Genomic DNA, 16,868 nt, shown 5'->3' with positions numbered 1-16,868 from the left:
ATCCTATAACAATGATGAAATGGGGAGGTTTTATTGTGAAATCAGAACCAATGAAAATGGCTGTCACGCCTTTCAGCCATTCTCATCCCCGGTCACAATTATAAATCACATTCCTGTCCAACATCAAACCGGAACTAACTTCTTGAAAACAAGTTCTAAGACAAACTCACTTGGCAGCTCATGGAGCTAGTTTCACCCTACAACAACAACTTGCACCTATTTAGCCCCTTTAACAGAGTAAAACGTCCCAAGGTGCTTCACAGGAGCGTTATCAAACGAAATATGGCACCGAGCCACAAAAGGAGGTATTTAGGGCAGCTGACCAAAAGCTTGGTCAATGAGGTCGGTTTTGAGGAGTGTCTGAAAGGAGGAGAGAGAGATAGAGAGGCGGAGAGGTTTAGGAAGGGTATTCCAGAGCTTAGGGCCTTGGCAACTGAAGGCACAGCCGCCAATGGTGGAGAAATTAAAATCAGGGATGTGCAAGAATCCAGAATTAGAGGAGTGCAGATATCTTGAAAGGTTGTAGGACTGGAGGAGATTACAGAGATAGGGAGGGGTGAGACTGTGGAGGGATTTGAAAACAAGGATGAGAATTTTAAAATCAAGACGTTGCATAACAGGGAGCCGATGTAGGTCAGCGAGCACAGTGGGTGTTGGGTGAACAGGACTGGTGTGAGTTAGGATACAGGCAGTAGAAGTTTGGATGAGCTCAAGTTTATGGAAAGTGGAGGATGGGAGGCCATCCAGGAGAATGCTGGGATAGACAAGTCTAGAGATAACAAAGGCATGGAGGAGGGTTTCAGCAGCAGATGAGCTGAGGCAGGCGATGGAATGGAAGTAGGTGGTTTTGATGATGAGGGCAAATATGAAACCAAGATTGTGAACAGGCGGCTTCAGCCTCAGTTACCAGGGAGTGGAATGGAGTCGGTGGCTCCGGAATGGAGTTTGTGGCGGGGACCAAAGACAAGGACTTCACTCTTCCCAATATTTAGTTGGAGGAAATTCCTGCTCATTCAATACTAGATGTCAGATAAGCGGCATGACAAGAGGCATTGGCAGGTGTTGGTGAGGTAGAGCTCGTGTCATCGGCCTACATGTGGAATCTGATGTGTTTTCAGATGTCAGCGAGGGGCAGCACGTAGATGAGAAATGGGAGGAGTCAAGGATAGATCCCTGGGGGACTTTAGAGGACCACAAACAGCTAAGCTGAATCGAAGGCTGTACAAATGAGCATTCCAATTAAAATGAGCTCACTGATCTAAATTTACAGGAGAAACAAGACAAAGTAACCCTATTTAAAGGAATGAAAGAAGACTGCACCTACACTCTCTGAGCTGTCAGTGGGGTGTGTTCCAATGGAGAGAGAGTTGGAGCCGATATCAGGCAAACACAAATTCTAGTGTCTACTCTTCAAAAGATACTTCATTGGCTGTAAAGCACGTTGGGATGTTCTGAGGTTGTGAGAGGCGCTATATAAATGCAAGTGTTTCTTTTTACTTAATTGCATTCCTCCGCAGCCTGGTCCTGGAGGCTGTTTGGGTTTTCTTTAGAACTGGGGAGACTACAGGGGGAATGTGACAGAGGTGCTTCGAATTACAAAGAGATAAGGACAGAATACGTGGAACCGGATGTGGCCTGCTCCAAACCTCATTTTGCACAAACTTTGCAAAGACCTAGAACAGAAGTGGGCTTGATGAGCACCTCCAATTCTGGCCTCTTGAGCATCCCCCGATTTTAATCGCTCCACCATTGGCGGCCGTGCCTTCAGCTGCCTGGGCCCCAACCTCTGGAATTCCCTCCCTAAACCTCTCTGCCTCTCTCTCTTCCTTTAAGACGTTTCTGAAAACCGACCTCTTTCTCCCAGCTCTTGGTCACCTGTCCTAATATCTCCTGATGTGGCTCGGTGTCAAATTTTGCCTGATAATGCTCCTGTGAAGTGCCCTGGAATGCTTTACTATGTTAAAGGTGCTATATAAATGCAAGTTCTTGTACTGTGTGGGATTTTGTTATTCAGAGCTGCAATGCCCTTTTGATAACATAAACTTGGTAGAACATTATTTCAGTGAGGACCTGGGCAGCAAATGTCATTGATTGTGTCGACTTCGTTCAACATATAGTGCTCACTCCTCAGTTCACTTTAATGGTATTAACAGATTCTCCAGGTCAGACAATCTAGTGAAGATCCAGAGAAGGGAATCCCGCGCCTCTCCTTTTGTGCCACAGAAATCAACAGAGAGAAAGCAGAGCACACATTACTTCTTTTTTTAAACTCCAAGACATCGAGTGAGTTTACTTTTATTGAGGAGAGGGAAAATGAAGGGGATGATTGTTCAATTGAGAGAGCTCCTGATCCTAAACCCCTGGAGAAATTAGTTAAATAACAGCTTTGTCAGTCTGACTTCCCGCAGATTGTTCTTTATATTGGAAATGTGACATTTTAATTTTCAGTGAATGCTCCCCGCCCACCCCTCCCCCTCCCCCCCACCTTCTCCCAGCACAACTCGGTAACACCAAGATTGCCTCTGTGATGGAATGAATGTTTCAATTCTAATGGCAGGTTATCTCAAGCAATCGGAGTGAAATCTGCTCGGTGTCCTAACCATGTCACTTTCTCACAATGGATTGCTCAGGGTTTTCTAATCAGCTTTAACGCTGCTCATGGGAACTAATAATTAGAAACCTCTTCTAAAGAGTGGCAGGGAAATATGTACATCGAGTCATCACGGCACAGACGGAGGCGATTCGGCCCATCGAGTCCATGCTGGCTCTCTGTAGAGCAATCCAGTCAGTCCCATTCCCTGGCTCTATCTCCGTAGCCCTGCAAGTTTATTTCCCTCGAGTGCCCATCCAATTTCCTTTTGAAATCATTCATCGTCTCCACTTCCACCACCCTCGTAGGCAGCGAGTTCCAGGTCAATATCACTCGCTGCGTAAAAAGGTTCTTCCTCACATCCCCCCTGTATCTCTTGTCCAAAACCTTAAATCTGTGTCCCCTCATCCTTGTATCATCAGCTAATGGGAACATCTTTTCTTTGTCTACCTTATCTAAACCTGTCATAATCTTGTACACCTCTATCAAATCTCCCCTCAATCTCCTTTGCTCCAAGGAGAACAACCCCAATCTAACTCTGTAGCTAAAATCCCCCCCATCCCTGGAACCATTGAAGAGTAAGATGGAATAATTAAACTTTGAGCATTCAAATATTTCCTTGCACTTTCAGGTATTCAGTTTACAACTCTGAACTGCAGTCTGACTGAATTATTCATCATTCTGGAAGCGTTGTCACATTGCAATTTATTTACTGTATTAATATAAGTGGAAACCTGGCTCCAACAATCCATCTGTCTGTTCAATGACTTGTGAGGGCTGCAGGAGCAGATCATCTTTGACTGACCTGATAAATGAAATGAATGCAAAATTTCCCCGAGGTACCATTGGATATTAAAAACACCTGACAGTAAAATACATTGAAGAACGAATAAGTTAGAGCCACATTCACTTTTTGTTTCATGAACTTTAAAAAAGTTCCCTGAGCAGCATATCAACCACAGCAATCCAGATTGCCCATGTTTGAGGATCAGATCACTCACAGTAGCTTAATACTTTATCAAAGGGAAAAAGGGATACTGTGCTATGTTCACCCTATTACAATTATATTACTATTGATAATATCCATTGATACAATACATGAACACAAAAGATTTCAAGCAAACCCTGCTACAAAGAAGGAACTTGCATTTGTATAGCACCTTTCACAACCTCAGGACATCCCAAAGTGCTTTACAACTAATGAAGCACTTCTTGAAGTACTTGCTGTAATGTAGAAACTGCAGCAGCCAATTTGCACACAGCAAGCTCCCACAAACACCACTGAGATAAATGACCATGTTTTTGTGATGTTGGTTGAGGGATAAATATTGGTCCAGGACACTGGAGAGAACTCCCCTGCTCTTCTTCAAATAGTACCACAAGATCTTTAATGTCCACCTCGAGGGAAGAGGGGGCCTCAGTTCAATATCATAGGAACATAGGAAATAGGAGCAGGAGTAGGCCATTCGGCCCCTCGGGCCTGCTCCGCCATTCAAAAAAGATCATGGCTGATCGTCTAATTCAGTCCCCTGTTCCCGTTTTCTCCCCATATCCCTTGATCCCTTTGGCATTGAGAAATATATCCATCTCCTTCTTGAATATATTTAATGACTTGGCCTCCACTGCCTTCTGTGGTAGAGAATTCCACAGGTTCACCACCCTCCGAGTGAAGACATTTTTCCTCATTTTGGTTCTAAATGGCATAGCCCACATCCTGAGACTGTGACCCCTGGTTCTGGACTCCGCAGCCATCAGGAACATCCTCCCTGCATCTCGCCTGTCTAGTCTTGTTCCAATTTTATAGGTTTCTATGAGATCCCCTCTCATTCTTCTAAACTCTAGTGAATATAGCCCAATCTCTCCTCATACATCAATCCTGCCATTCCAGGATAAAAGCAAAATACTGCGGATGCTGGAAATCTAAAATAAAAACAAGAAATGCTGGAACCACTCAGCAGGTCTGGCAGCATCTGTGAAAAGAGAAGCAGAGTTAACGTTTCGGGTCAGTGACCCTTCTTCGGAATTCCATTCCAGGAATCAGCCTAGTAAATCTTCTTTGCACTCCCTCCATGGCAAGAACATCCTTCCTCAGATAAGGAGACCAAAACTGCACACAATACTCCAGATGTGGTCTCACCAATGCCCTGTATAACTGCAGTAAGACATCCTTGCTCCTGTACTCAAATCTTCTTGCAATGAAGGCCAATATACCACTCGCCTTCCTAACTGCTTGCTGCACCTGAATGCTTGCTTTCAGTGACTGGTGTACAAGGACACCCAGGTCTTGTTGCACCTCCCCCTTTCCCAATCTATCACCATTCAGATAATAATCTGCCTTTCTGTTTTTACAACCAAAGTGGATAACCTCACATTTATCCACGTTATACTGCATCTGCCATGCATTTGCCCACTCACCCAACTTGTCCAAATCACATTGGAGCCTCTTTGCATCCTCCTCACAGCTCACAATCCCCCCGCCCCCCCTCCCCCGCAGTGCAATATAATCAATGACTGAGCTTCCACAGCCCTCTGGGCAGAGAATTCCAAAGATTCGCCACCCTCTGTATGAAGAAATTCCTCCTCATCTCAGTCCTAAATGGCCTACCTCTTATTCTGAGACAATGTCCCCTGGTTCGAGACTCCCAGCCAGGGGAAACATCCTTCCTGCAACCACCCTGTTGAGCCCTGTAAAAATTTTGCATGCTTCAATGAGATCACCTCTCATTCTTCTAAACTCTGACGAATACAGGGCCAGTCTCCTCAATCTCTCCTCATAAGACAATCCCGCCATCCCAGGAATCAGTCTGGTGAACCTTCATTGCACTCCCTCTATGGCAAGTATATCCTTCCTTAGATAAGGAGACCAAAACTGTACACAATACTCCAGGTGCAGTCTCACCAAGGCTTTATACAATTACAGCAAGACATCTTTACTCCTGTACTCAAATTCTCTTGCAATAAAGGCCAACATACCATTTGCTTTCCTAATTGATTGCTGCACCTACATGTTAGCTTTCAGTGGCTTATGAACAAGGGCACCCAGGTCTCTTTGGACATAAGCACTTCTCAGCCTCTCACCGTTTAAGAAATATTCTTCTTCCTGTTTTGTCTAACCAAAGTGGATCACTTCACACTTATTCACATTATATTCCATCTGCCATGTTCTTGCCCATTCACTTAGCCTGTCCAAGTTCCCTTGAAGTCTCCTTGCATCCTCCTCACAACTTACATTCCCACCTAGTTTTGTGTCATCAGCAAACTTAGAAATATTACATTTGGTCCCCACAGCCAAATCATTGCTCTAGATTGTGAATAGTACCCAAAACGACAGCATCTCCAACAGTGCAGCACTCCCTTAGTACCACAATGGAATATCAGTCTGAACTATCCATTCAGATCTCAAGAGTGGGGCTTGAAACTACAACCTCCTAACTCAGAGACTGAGCCACAGCTGACTCCTGGTGCATAGCTATACCTATATCACGCAATCACAGTTCAACAGGACTCAAGACACTACCATCAAACCACCATGGAACAGGATTGGCAACATATCCTGTGAAAGAACCATGAAACAGCAATGTTCTAGTGATGAAGCAATCAGCAGTCTGGATGCTCCACAGTCCTCCTCTCACCTCAACTGAGAAAGGGCACATGTAGAGATAAACAAGACTTTAAAAAAATGAGGGAGAAAATGGGGGAACTCACAAAAGGATGGGATCTATTGTATAAAACTTAACATTTATTTCCAATTTTGGAAATGAAAAGTTCTGCCACAAAATCAAACTAAAATGACTAAGTTTTTATTTGTTTCATGGGATGTGGGTATTGCCCATCCCTAATTGCCCACGAGAAGGTGGTGGTGAGCTGCCTTCTTGAACCGCTGCAGTCCATCTGCGGTAGGTACACCCACAGTGCTGTTAGGAAGGGAGTTCCAGGATTTTGACCCAGCGACAGTGAAGGAACGGTGATATAGTTCCAAGTCAGGATGGTGTGTGACTTGGAGGGGAACTTGCAGGTGGTGATGTTCGCAAGCATCTGCTGCCCTTGTCCTTCTAGGTGGTAGAGGTCACGGGTTTGGAAGGTGCTGTCTAAGGAGCCTTCGTTCGTTACAAACATATTATGATCGTAAAATAATCTTTGATGTGGTACATGCTAATGTTCAGCATTAGGACTTGACAGAAAATCATTGACATGTTATATGATTAAGAAAAATAATTTTTTTTCTCTTCTCTCCATTTTGGAAGGCATTTTACTTTTTGCGTTTCCCTGCATGTATCCTTAACCAAAAGAGCAGACAAGACCCCCTGCTCCAATTTCCTGCTGATGCTGCCCTTGAGTGGGCCACGAGCAGGTACATGAGTTCAGCAGGGGATCGAGTCTCCAACTGTGGACTAGGTCAAGGGGGCATTGGGTCAAACTGATCCAAGGTAACTCCAGGGTTGATAATCAGGAAGTTCTTTCTTCAGGTGGAGAATGCTCAACACTTGGACTGGACTTTCAGGCAGATTGGTGGAGTTGAAAACTCTGGATGTAGTTAAGAATGGTCCCAGGGATGAGGGACTTCAGTTACAAGGATAGATTGGAGAAACTGGGGCTGTTCTCCTTAGAGAAGAGAAGGTTGAGAGGAGATTTGATAGAGGTGTTCAAAATCATGAGGGATCTGGACAGAGTAGATAGAGAGAAACTGTTCCCATTGGCAGAAGGATCCAGAACCAGAGGACACTGATTTAAGGTGAATGGCAAAAAGAACCAAAGGCCACATGAGGGAAAACTTTTTGACGCAGCGAGTGGTTTAGATCTGGAACGCACTGCCTGAGAATGTGATGGAGGCAGATACAATTGTGGCTTTGAAAAGGGAATTGGATAATTATCTGAAGGGGGAAAAAATTGCAGGGCTACGGGGGAAAGGGCTGGGGAGTGGGACTGAGTTGCTCGACAGGCCGAATGGCCTCCTTCTGTGCCGTAACCATTCTATGATAGTATGCAGTAATGGCATGGAGGGTTTTTAAGATGCTCCTGGATGGGTGAACCAATATGGGTCAGGAGGTCTTCGCCGCCCATAATGATCTCGTGATCTGCCGTCTGACCTTCCTTCCCTTTTGGAAACTCCTCAATTCCACTAGATAACGCCCTCTGATAGCTGGCTTGTGATTGGTAACTCATGGTACGGGAGTGGCCCACATTATGTGGTCAGCGAGTCAGTGTGGTAACACCATGTGACAGCCAGATACAGTGAACCGATACAGTTCACGCTATGAATTGCCACAGTTTAAAAAAATTATAAGATCGGGCCTTATCTAGGTGGAAAATACATTTCACATTGTTTCAAGCCAGGGGCCTGGGTTTTACAGATCCCACAGGCAACAGGGTGACTTGTCCAATTTAATTCTACAGTGCGTAGATTTCCTCAGAACAAACAAGAGGCAGATTAACTGCGTTATTAACTTGCAGCAGTCCCTGAGGAATAGTAAACAACCCCATTAGAACAGGGACCAGCACTGGGGAGTTCTAATCAGAGTCCATTAATGGCTGTTTTCCTGAAGCACTCAAAGCCACACGCAACTTATTGGGAACATAAAGCTAACTGACAATTTCAATTTCTTGTATACAGAAGATGCTAAATCTAATTGAAAGCAGCAATGATATAATCAGCCATTATCTTTGCTAAGAGTAGTGGGTTTTCTACTTAAATCACTGTCGTGTCAGTGTGAAACAGTTTCTTTTCAAATGTTAGCTGGACTCAGGTGGTAGCACAGTTGGAGTGTTGTGAGTTCAAGTCCCACTCCTGGACACAAGCACATAATCCAGGCTGACATTTAAGCACAATACCAAGGGAGTGCTGCACAGTCGGAGGTGCTGTTTCTTCGATAAGAAGTTAAACTGAGGCCTTGTTCAGGTGGATGTAAAGGATCCCATTGGCACTATGTGAAAAAGAGCAGGGGAGTTCTTCCAGTGTCCTGACCAAGTCCTCCCTCAAATAACAATACCAAAATGGATTAACTCGCTATTTGTTTGCTCTTTGTGGGACCTTAGGCTATGCATTATCCTGCTAGATTCACCTACAAGACAACAGTGACTGCACTTCGAAAGTAATTTACCGGCAGTGAAGTCCTTTGGGACATCCTGAGGAGATGACAGGTGCTATACAAATGCAGGTTCTTTCAGTTATAGTCTAAATGCAGCCTATATCCAGAGACATGATCCAACTTAACACCAAAACAAACGCCTCCTCCACTGACAGCCTTCTGTGAACAGAATGATTGGGTATTTTGTCCATTGCCTCCCACGCGGTATCTTTTTAATTGAGGTCCAAGTAGATAATTGTAGAACATGTACAGAATGGAGGATTTAGGAAAGATAAAGGTGGTAGACCATATGGAAAATGTTTTAAGCATCTGACAAGAAAGAGAATTTGTGACATGGAAGAATTGCGCCTATTTATAACGTTGTTCCTTTAAATAAGTGCTGTTTTACTCATCCAAGTTATATCGAGGATGACCGTTCCACACACAGTGATATCATCTTCACCTTGATGCAGTTGAAGCACCCAAACATTTTGTCTTCATGGGCTACTTAGGCTTGCATCATGGAGCCTCGCAGGCCACATATTAAGTTCAAATCCATGAACTTATCCCCATTCGTTGATATAATGTTGCCCACACTAACAGATCTTAGTATCTTGAATTAGGATGCAACCGTCAATGAGGTATCAATGCTAACAGCAGCCCTTTCCAAATTCAAAAAGGAGAAATTAGTGAGAAAGAAATAAGGGCAAAAACAACTGAGTTACTGGGGCTACTTAGATTGGTTATAACCCATGGATTGTATTAGTGGTGAAGACATTGTGTTGCAGAACTGCAAGATTACAATTGAAATTGTGACAAAAAATCCAAATTGTGATAGGGAATAAATGTATTGATTTGATTTTTTAGTAAGGCAGGCATCTCCCTCAATGGATCTTTAAGGTATCAGAATTTCTGCCACAGTTTGATGTGCAGTTCACTTGTTAAAAGCATCGCACGTAAAATTAGTAAGAAGTTTGATGCACTGGAAGTGGGACACTGTTCCCACTTGTGAACAATTATTGCTGGTCAAGCACTACATTTTTTTGTACTTTTGGTCAGGTGATCCTGCTGCATTACTCTCCAGTTGAGAAAGGAACACAGACAGGAGAAAAACTGACCCCAGCCCTCATTTCAGTATTTGGCCTTAGGTGGCTTATGTCCAGTTTTTGGGCCATCTTCGGGTTGCTTCTTGTGCTGTACAGCTGCTCATGGTCCTGAAACATGACATTCCTTGAGTGGCTCTGCATGAAGAAACTGGGTGCTCATCATATTCAAGGTGACAATCTCCCAGTCCTTTATCAGTGCAGATTTGTCTATCAACTATTAACCAAAACATGGGTAAAAGTGATCTTTGGTGACTGTGTCCAGCCTTCTGAGGAAGGGCTGAACTGGCTGCATCTTAAGACAAGGCTGAGGTGGGAACTGAGCATGTGAGAAATACTAGGTCCAAGTTCACATCCAACTGCTCTAGGCAGTGCACTGATGCCACCCAGAGGGAAGATTTGATAAGACAGTCTATACTTTCTAATATACTGTATTCGCTGCTCACAGTGTGGTCTCCTCTACATTGGGGAGACTAAGCGCAGACTGGGTGACCGCTTTGCGGAACATCTCCGCTCAGTCCGCAAGCGGGACCCTGAGCTTCCGGTTGCTTGCCATTTCAACACTCCCCCCTGCTCTCATGCTCACATCTCTGTCCTGGGATTGCTGCAGTGTTCCAGTGAACATCAACGCAAGCTCGAGGAACAGCATCTCATTTACCGATTAGGCACACTACAGCCTGCCGGACTGAACATTGAGTTCAATAATTTCAGAGCATGACAGCCCCCCATTTTACTTTCATTTTTAGTTATTTTTTCTTCCTTTTTCTAAACATTCTTTTTTACATTTTTTACAATCTTTTTTTTGCATTTATTTCATTTTATCTTTGTTTGTTCAGTTTGCTTACCCACTGTTTTTTTTCAGGTTTGCACTTGCTGCTGTTCAATATTCAGTGTATTTACACCTAATCTGTACTAATGCTTTGTCTTTCAACACACCATTAACATATTGTTTGCCTTTGCTCCGTGACCTTTTGGTCAGCTATGTGGCCTGGTCCAATCTAGACCTCCTTTGTTATCTCTTGCCCCACCCCCACCTCACTTGCTTATAACCTGTGACTTTTCTAATATTTGTCAGTTCCGATGAAGGGTCACTGACCTGAAACGTTAACTCTGCTTCTCTTTCCACAGATGCTGCCAGACCTGCTGAGTGATTCCAGCATTTATTGTTTTTATTATACTTTCTAATAAGTGGACTTGATCTCAAAAGTTACTTGCAACTAATCTGGTCAAAAGCATATTCAGAAAAAATATTGACACAAAGAGAACGTGGAACACGCTGTCCCAGAAAATCATGGGTGCAATATCAGTTGAGACGTTTAAAAGGGATAATAGGATAACTTGGGAATTAGGAGTATTAAGAAGTATTAAGCTGCGATGGTTAACAGAATGGTAGAGCAAGCTCAATGGGCCAAATGAACTGCTCCTATGTTCCTGTTAAAAGTTTCATTGGTATTCAGATGCAGAGCACTGTGCGGGCATTTAGGTAGGCATGTGCAGAACTCACAAAGCAATGTTGCAGTGCTGAACTGGCAGTTTGTAGCTCTCCAAGAGACAGGTACCTCAAACAGTGCGTGCAGGATTGGGTTAAGGAGGGATTTTCTTTAACAGACTAAAATACTCTGCTATGTAAGATGCATGTAATACCATGAATGAATTGTCCCTTCCCACATAAAAAGTTGCAATAAGATCACTGGTACCTATGTTTAGACATTGTACATTTGCTCCACTCAATCTCACACAAGGCTGGTTGTAGTGCACTGGGGACCTCTAGTGTTGATGAGTCTGATACTGCAACTCTCCTGCACAGAGCAAACAGGACCTCTCGGAATCAGACAGCACAGAACGGGGTCATTCGGCCCATTGTGCCTGTGCCAGCTCTTTGACAGGACTATCCAATTAGTTACATTGCCCCCTGCACTTTCCCCATAGTCGTGGAAATTATTCCTTTTCAAGTGCATATCCTATTCCCTATCGCACCTTTAATGTAACAAAACATCTCAAGGCACTTCACAGGAGCATTTTAAACCAAAATTTGACACTGAGCCACATAAGGAAATACTAGGGTAGATCACAAAGAACTTGGTCAAAGAAGTACATCTTAAGGGTTGTCTTAAAGGAGGAAAGAGGCAGAGAGGTTTAGGGAGGGAATTCCAGAGCTTCGGGCCCAGGCAGCTGAAGGCACCACTGCCAATGCCAGAGCAATTAAAATCAGGGATGCACAAGAGGTCAGAATTGGAGGAACAGAGATATCTCAGGAAGGCTACGGGGCTGGAGGAAATTGCAGAGATAGGGAACGACAAAGCCATGGAGGGATTTGAAAAGAAGGATGAGAATTTTAAAATTGAGGTGCTGCTTAACCAGGAGCCAATGTATGTCAGCAAGCACAGGGGTGATAGGTGAGTGGGACTTGCTGTGAGTAAAAAGACAGTCAGCTGGGTTTTGAATTATCTCAAGTTTATGGAGGGTAGAATGTGGGAGACCAGCCAGGAGTGCATTGGAATAGTCAAGTCTAGAGGTAACAAAGACATGGATGAGGGTTTCAACAGCAGATGAGCTGAGACAGGGGCGGAGACGGGCACTGTTATGAAATAGCTGGTCTTAGTGATGGCACAGCTATGTGGTTGGAAGCTCATCACTGGGTCAGATAGGACACTAAGGCTGTGAACAGTCTGGTTCAGCCTCAGACAGTTGCCAGGGAGAGGGACAGAGTCAGCAGTTAGGGAATGGAGTTTTATTTTATTTTTTTTTATTTAGAGATACAGCACTGAAACAGGCCCTTCGGCCCACCGAGTCTGTGCCGACCAGCAACCACCCATTTATACTAACCCTACAGTAATCCCATATTCCCTATCACCTCCCTACACTAGGGCCAATTTACCTATCACCTGCAAGTCTTTTGGATGTGGGAGGAAACCGGAGCACCCGGCGAAAACCCACGCAGACACAGGGAGAACTTGCAAACTCCGCACAGGCAGTACCCAGAATCGAACTCAGGTCCCTGGAGCTGTGAGGCTGCGGTGCTAACCACTGCGCCACCCGAGACCAAGTTTGTAGCCGAGACCAAAGGCTTCAGTCTTCCCAACATTTCATTGGAGGAAATTTCTGCTCATCCAGCACTAAGTCGGACAAGCAGTCTGATAATTTAGGAGATAGCGGTGGAGACGAAAGAGGTGGTGGTGAGGTAGAGGTGGTGGTGAGGTAGAGCTGAGTGGCACCAGCCTATATGGGAAAACTGACACGGTGTTTCAGGATGATGGTGCCGAGGGGCAGCAATTACTACTGAATCTGCTTCCATCACATTTTCAGCTAGCCCAGTCAAGATCATAACATAAATAAAAGCAAAATACTGCAGATGCTGGAAATCTGAAATAAAAACAAAAAATATTGGAAATACTCAGCAGCTCTGGCAGCATCTGTGGAGACAGAAACAGAGTTAACGTTTCAGGTCAGTGACCTTTCATCAGACTGGCAGAGGCTAGAAATGTAATAGGTTTTAAGTAAATAAAGTGGGGGTGGGGCAAGAGATAACCAAAGAGAAGGTATTGATAGGAGAAGGTCACAAAGAATAACTGACCAGAAGGTCATGGAGCAAAGGCAAACGGTATGTTAATGGTGTGCTGAAAGACAAAGCGTTTGTGCAGGGAGAATATTAATTGACAGAAAAATAGAACAGCCCTGGCCCAAAGCACCAACATGAAAAAAAAAGCAGTGGGTAGGCACATGGTAAGAAAATGAATGATGAAACAAAATAGACAAATAAAAAAGAAAAAATAACTAAAAATATAACTAAAAATACCATCGTGCACTGAAATTATTGAACTCAATGTTCAGTCTGGCAGGCTGTAGTGTGCCTAATCGGTAAATGAGATGCTGTCCCTCGAGCTTGCGTTGATGTTCACTGGAAGACTGCAGCAATCCCAGGACAGAGATGTGGGCATGAGAGCAGGGGGGTGTGTTGAAATGGCAAGCAACCAGAAGCTCAGGGTTATGCTTTCGGACTGAGCGGAGGTGTTCCGCATAGCGGTCACCCAATCTGTGTTTAGTCTCCCCGATGTAGAGGAGACAGCACTGTGAGCAGTGAATACAGTATACTACATTGAAAGTACAAGTAAATCGCTGCTTCACCTGAAAGGAGTGTTTGGGGCCTTGGATAGTGAGGAGAGGAGAGGTAAACAGGCAGGTATTACACCTCCTGCGATTGCATGGGAAGGGGACGAGGTGTTGGGGGTAATGGAGGAGTGCACCAGGGTGTTGCAAAGGGAACGATCCCTTTGGAATGCTAACAGGGGAGGGGAAGATCTTAATATGTTGTGTTAAAAAAATATTCTCCACATCGCCCCTCTGGTTCTTTTGCTAATTACCTTAAATCTGTGTCCTTGCCCTCCTTCATGCAAACCACTATCTCTGACAGTGAAGTATGCTCAAATCTTGGATTGGGGCTTGAACTCACAACCTTCAGGCTCAAGTGAATGTTACCAAGAGTGCCAAGCTGTCAAGAGTTGGGTGTGGGGAGCATAAAATGGGATTTCATTCCAGAATAAAAGTTGTATTTTACCATGTCGCTACAGCACAAAGAATTTACATTAACTACCTAATGTCACCATAGGTTAATGCAGATTTTTCTGCAGTCTATGCTGAGACAATGGATTACATACCATTGAATAGGGGTAGCACAGTGGCCTCACAACTCCAGCAACCCAGGTTCAGTTTTGGGTACTGCCTATGCGTAGCTTGCAAGTGCTCCCTGTGACCACGTGGGTTTCCGTCAGGTGCTCTGGTTTCCTCCCACAGCCAAAGACTTGTAGGTTGATAGGTAAATTGGCCTTTGTAAATTGCCCCAGCGTAGGTAGATGGTAGAGAATATGGGATTAATGTAGGATAAGTATAAATGAGTGGTTGCTGGCCAGTACAGACTTGGTGGGCTGAAGGGCCTGTTTCTGTGGTGTATGACTATGAATACAGCCTAGAAAATTGAATTATTTTGAATTTTTCCAAGTTTACTTTTTCTTTAAAAGAAAAGGGGGTGGTAGTAATTTGGGGATCCTATCCTCAAGATGATTCAGCATAATTGGAAAATAGGCAGCAAATGAAACATTGGGATCTATCTTTTAATGAGGCCATCCACCGGGGGCAGTGAATATGTTCTGCTACAACTGTATAGGGCTTTGGGGAGACCACACCTAGAGCATGGTGGGCAGTTTTAATCTCCATATCTAAGGAAGGATATACTTGCCTTGGAGACAGTACAGCGAAGGTGGTTCACTAGATTGGTTCCTGGAAGAGGGTTGTCCTATGCGGAGAGGCTGAGCAGGTTGTACTTATAACTCTCTGGAATTGGAAGGATGAAAAGTGATCTCATTGAAACATAGAAGATTCCGAAGGGGCTTGACAGGGTAGATGCTGAGAGGATGTTTCCCCTGGCTGCACAGTCTAGAACTAGGGGACATAGTCTCAGGATAAGGGGTTGGCCATTTAGGACTGAGACAAGAAGAAACTTCTTCACTCAGGTTTGTGACTTTTGCAATTCTCTACCCCAGAGGGCTGTGGATGCGCAGTTGTCGTGTGTAGTTAAGGCGGAGATTGATAGATTTTCAGACTGGAAGGGGAATCAAGTAATATGGGGGATTGGGCAGGGTGGCAGTGGGAAGGGGAGGGAGTGGAATTGAGGTAGGTGGTCAACCATTTTATTGAATTGCAGAGCAGGCTGACAGTCTGTATAGCCTACTCCTGCTCCCATTTTTTGTGTAAGCAGAATGCAACAGAAAGTTACTTTATTCCTACTACTGGTGATATTATTTGCAAGATCTTTCTCCAGTTTGTGCTTGGTCTGGTACAGGGCAGCTATAATGATTTTTTAGAATGGGAGGAACTGGTCAAGCACAAACATGACTCACTCTGGACTTTAGGAATAGCACCCATAACAACTGTTAATTTTTTTAAAAATATGCTCCAATTTATTGGACAGATAATGGTTGAAAAAAAAAAAAGCATGGCTACAATGTGATGCAGCCAAGCCTTGGATTTCATTGTAATTGTCAAATTTTATTCACTTAGTAAACAGATACAAAAAAGCAACACATTACACTCAAACAAGGCAGCACCTTTCATAAGAGTCTTTACAACTGCAAATTAAATTTGATCATTTCAATATAAATGTAGCTTTACAGGAAGAGGCAGGTTTGACAAAACACAATTTTTTGCGAATATGCTCACAGTGAGACATGTTGGATTTAACACTCTCCATTTCAGATATTTGGGGGCAGCAACAGCACAGGGTTCGATACAGAGTAAAGCTCCCTCTACACTGTCCCCAACAAACACTCCCAGGACAGGTACAGCACAGGGTTAGATAAAGAAGAAAAAAAAGAAAAGAAAAAAGAAAAAAAAATGGGGTTCGATACAGAGTAAAGCTCTCTCTACACTGCCCCCATCAAACACTCCCAGGACAGGTACAGCATGGGGGTTAGATACAGAGTAAAGTTCCCTCTACACTGTCCCATCAAAATACCTCAACTTCCCACTCAGAAGATGCCCTCACTGCATCTATTTGAAATTTTCCAACTCTCTGATCAAGATTACTGATGAGTGGACTTTTAGGCTGTGGGCCTATGCCTACAGGGGACTCAAGTCGAGACACCCTCAAGTTGATTTCATATTGCAGCCAGCAGAGGGCAAGAGACTCCATCCCATTAGTCTGGTCTAGTTTTCAACCCAGGTATCAGAGTTGCACCACCCAGTTCCCCCTCCCACCCCCAAGTTATTGAAATAATTTGCATAAATTACTTTGGTAACTCAAGAACAGTGCAAAGGTACCAGTTAACAAAGAGATGGATGGGCTTGATCACCATCCATACTCAATCAACCTGGTCCCAAAGGTCTTGCAAATAATTCAGAAAAAAAAGTTAATTGGGGGCCCCTACCTCCCCATTCCCAGTGAATGACAGACTTGCAGTTGTATTTATGAAGCACGTTCGGGTGTCAAAAACCACACTTGCTAGTTTTCTGTAAGACAGCATCTGAATGATGCTGGATCACATTCCAAAGGAGTTGAGGTGCATTATTTCCTGTCAATTTTGTCCCCTTCCAAAGGCATTCACCTCTTGCTTGGAT

General features: G+C 44.0%; 1 protein-coding gene across 1 annotated transcript in view; it reads right to left on the bottom strand.

Annotated features, from left to right (window-relative positions):
• LOC137358630 (pleckstrin homology domain-containing family A member 3-like) overlaps positions 1-16,868 on the bottom strand; it is a 99,917-nt gene that overhangs the window by 29,387 nt on the left and 53,662 nt on the right. The gene's annotated exons all lie outside the window — the stretch shown is intronic.

This window comes from Heterodontus francisci, chromosome X, assembly GCF_036365525.1.
Source record: "Heterodontus francisci isolate sHetFra1 chromosome X, sHetFra1.hap1, whole genome shotgun sequence".
Classification (NCBI taxonomy): domain Eukaryota; kingdom Metazoa; phylum Chordata; class Chondrichthyes; order Heterodontiformes; family Heterodontidae; genus Heterodontus; species Heterodontus francisci.
The sequence above is the reverse complement of the archived record's forward strand: the minus strand, read 5'-3'. Positions and strand labels throughout refer to the sequence as shown.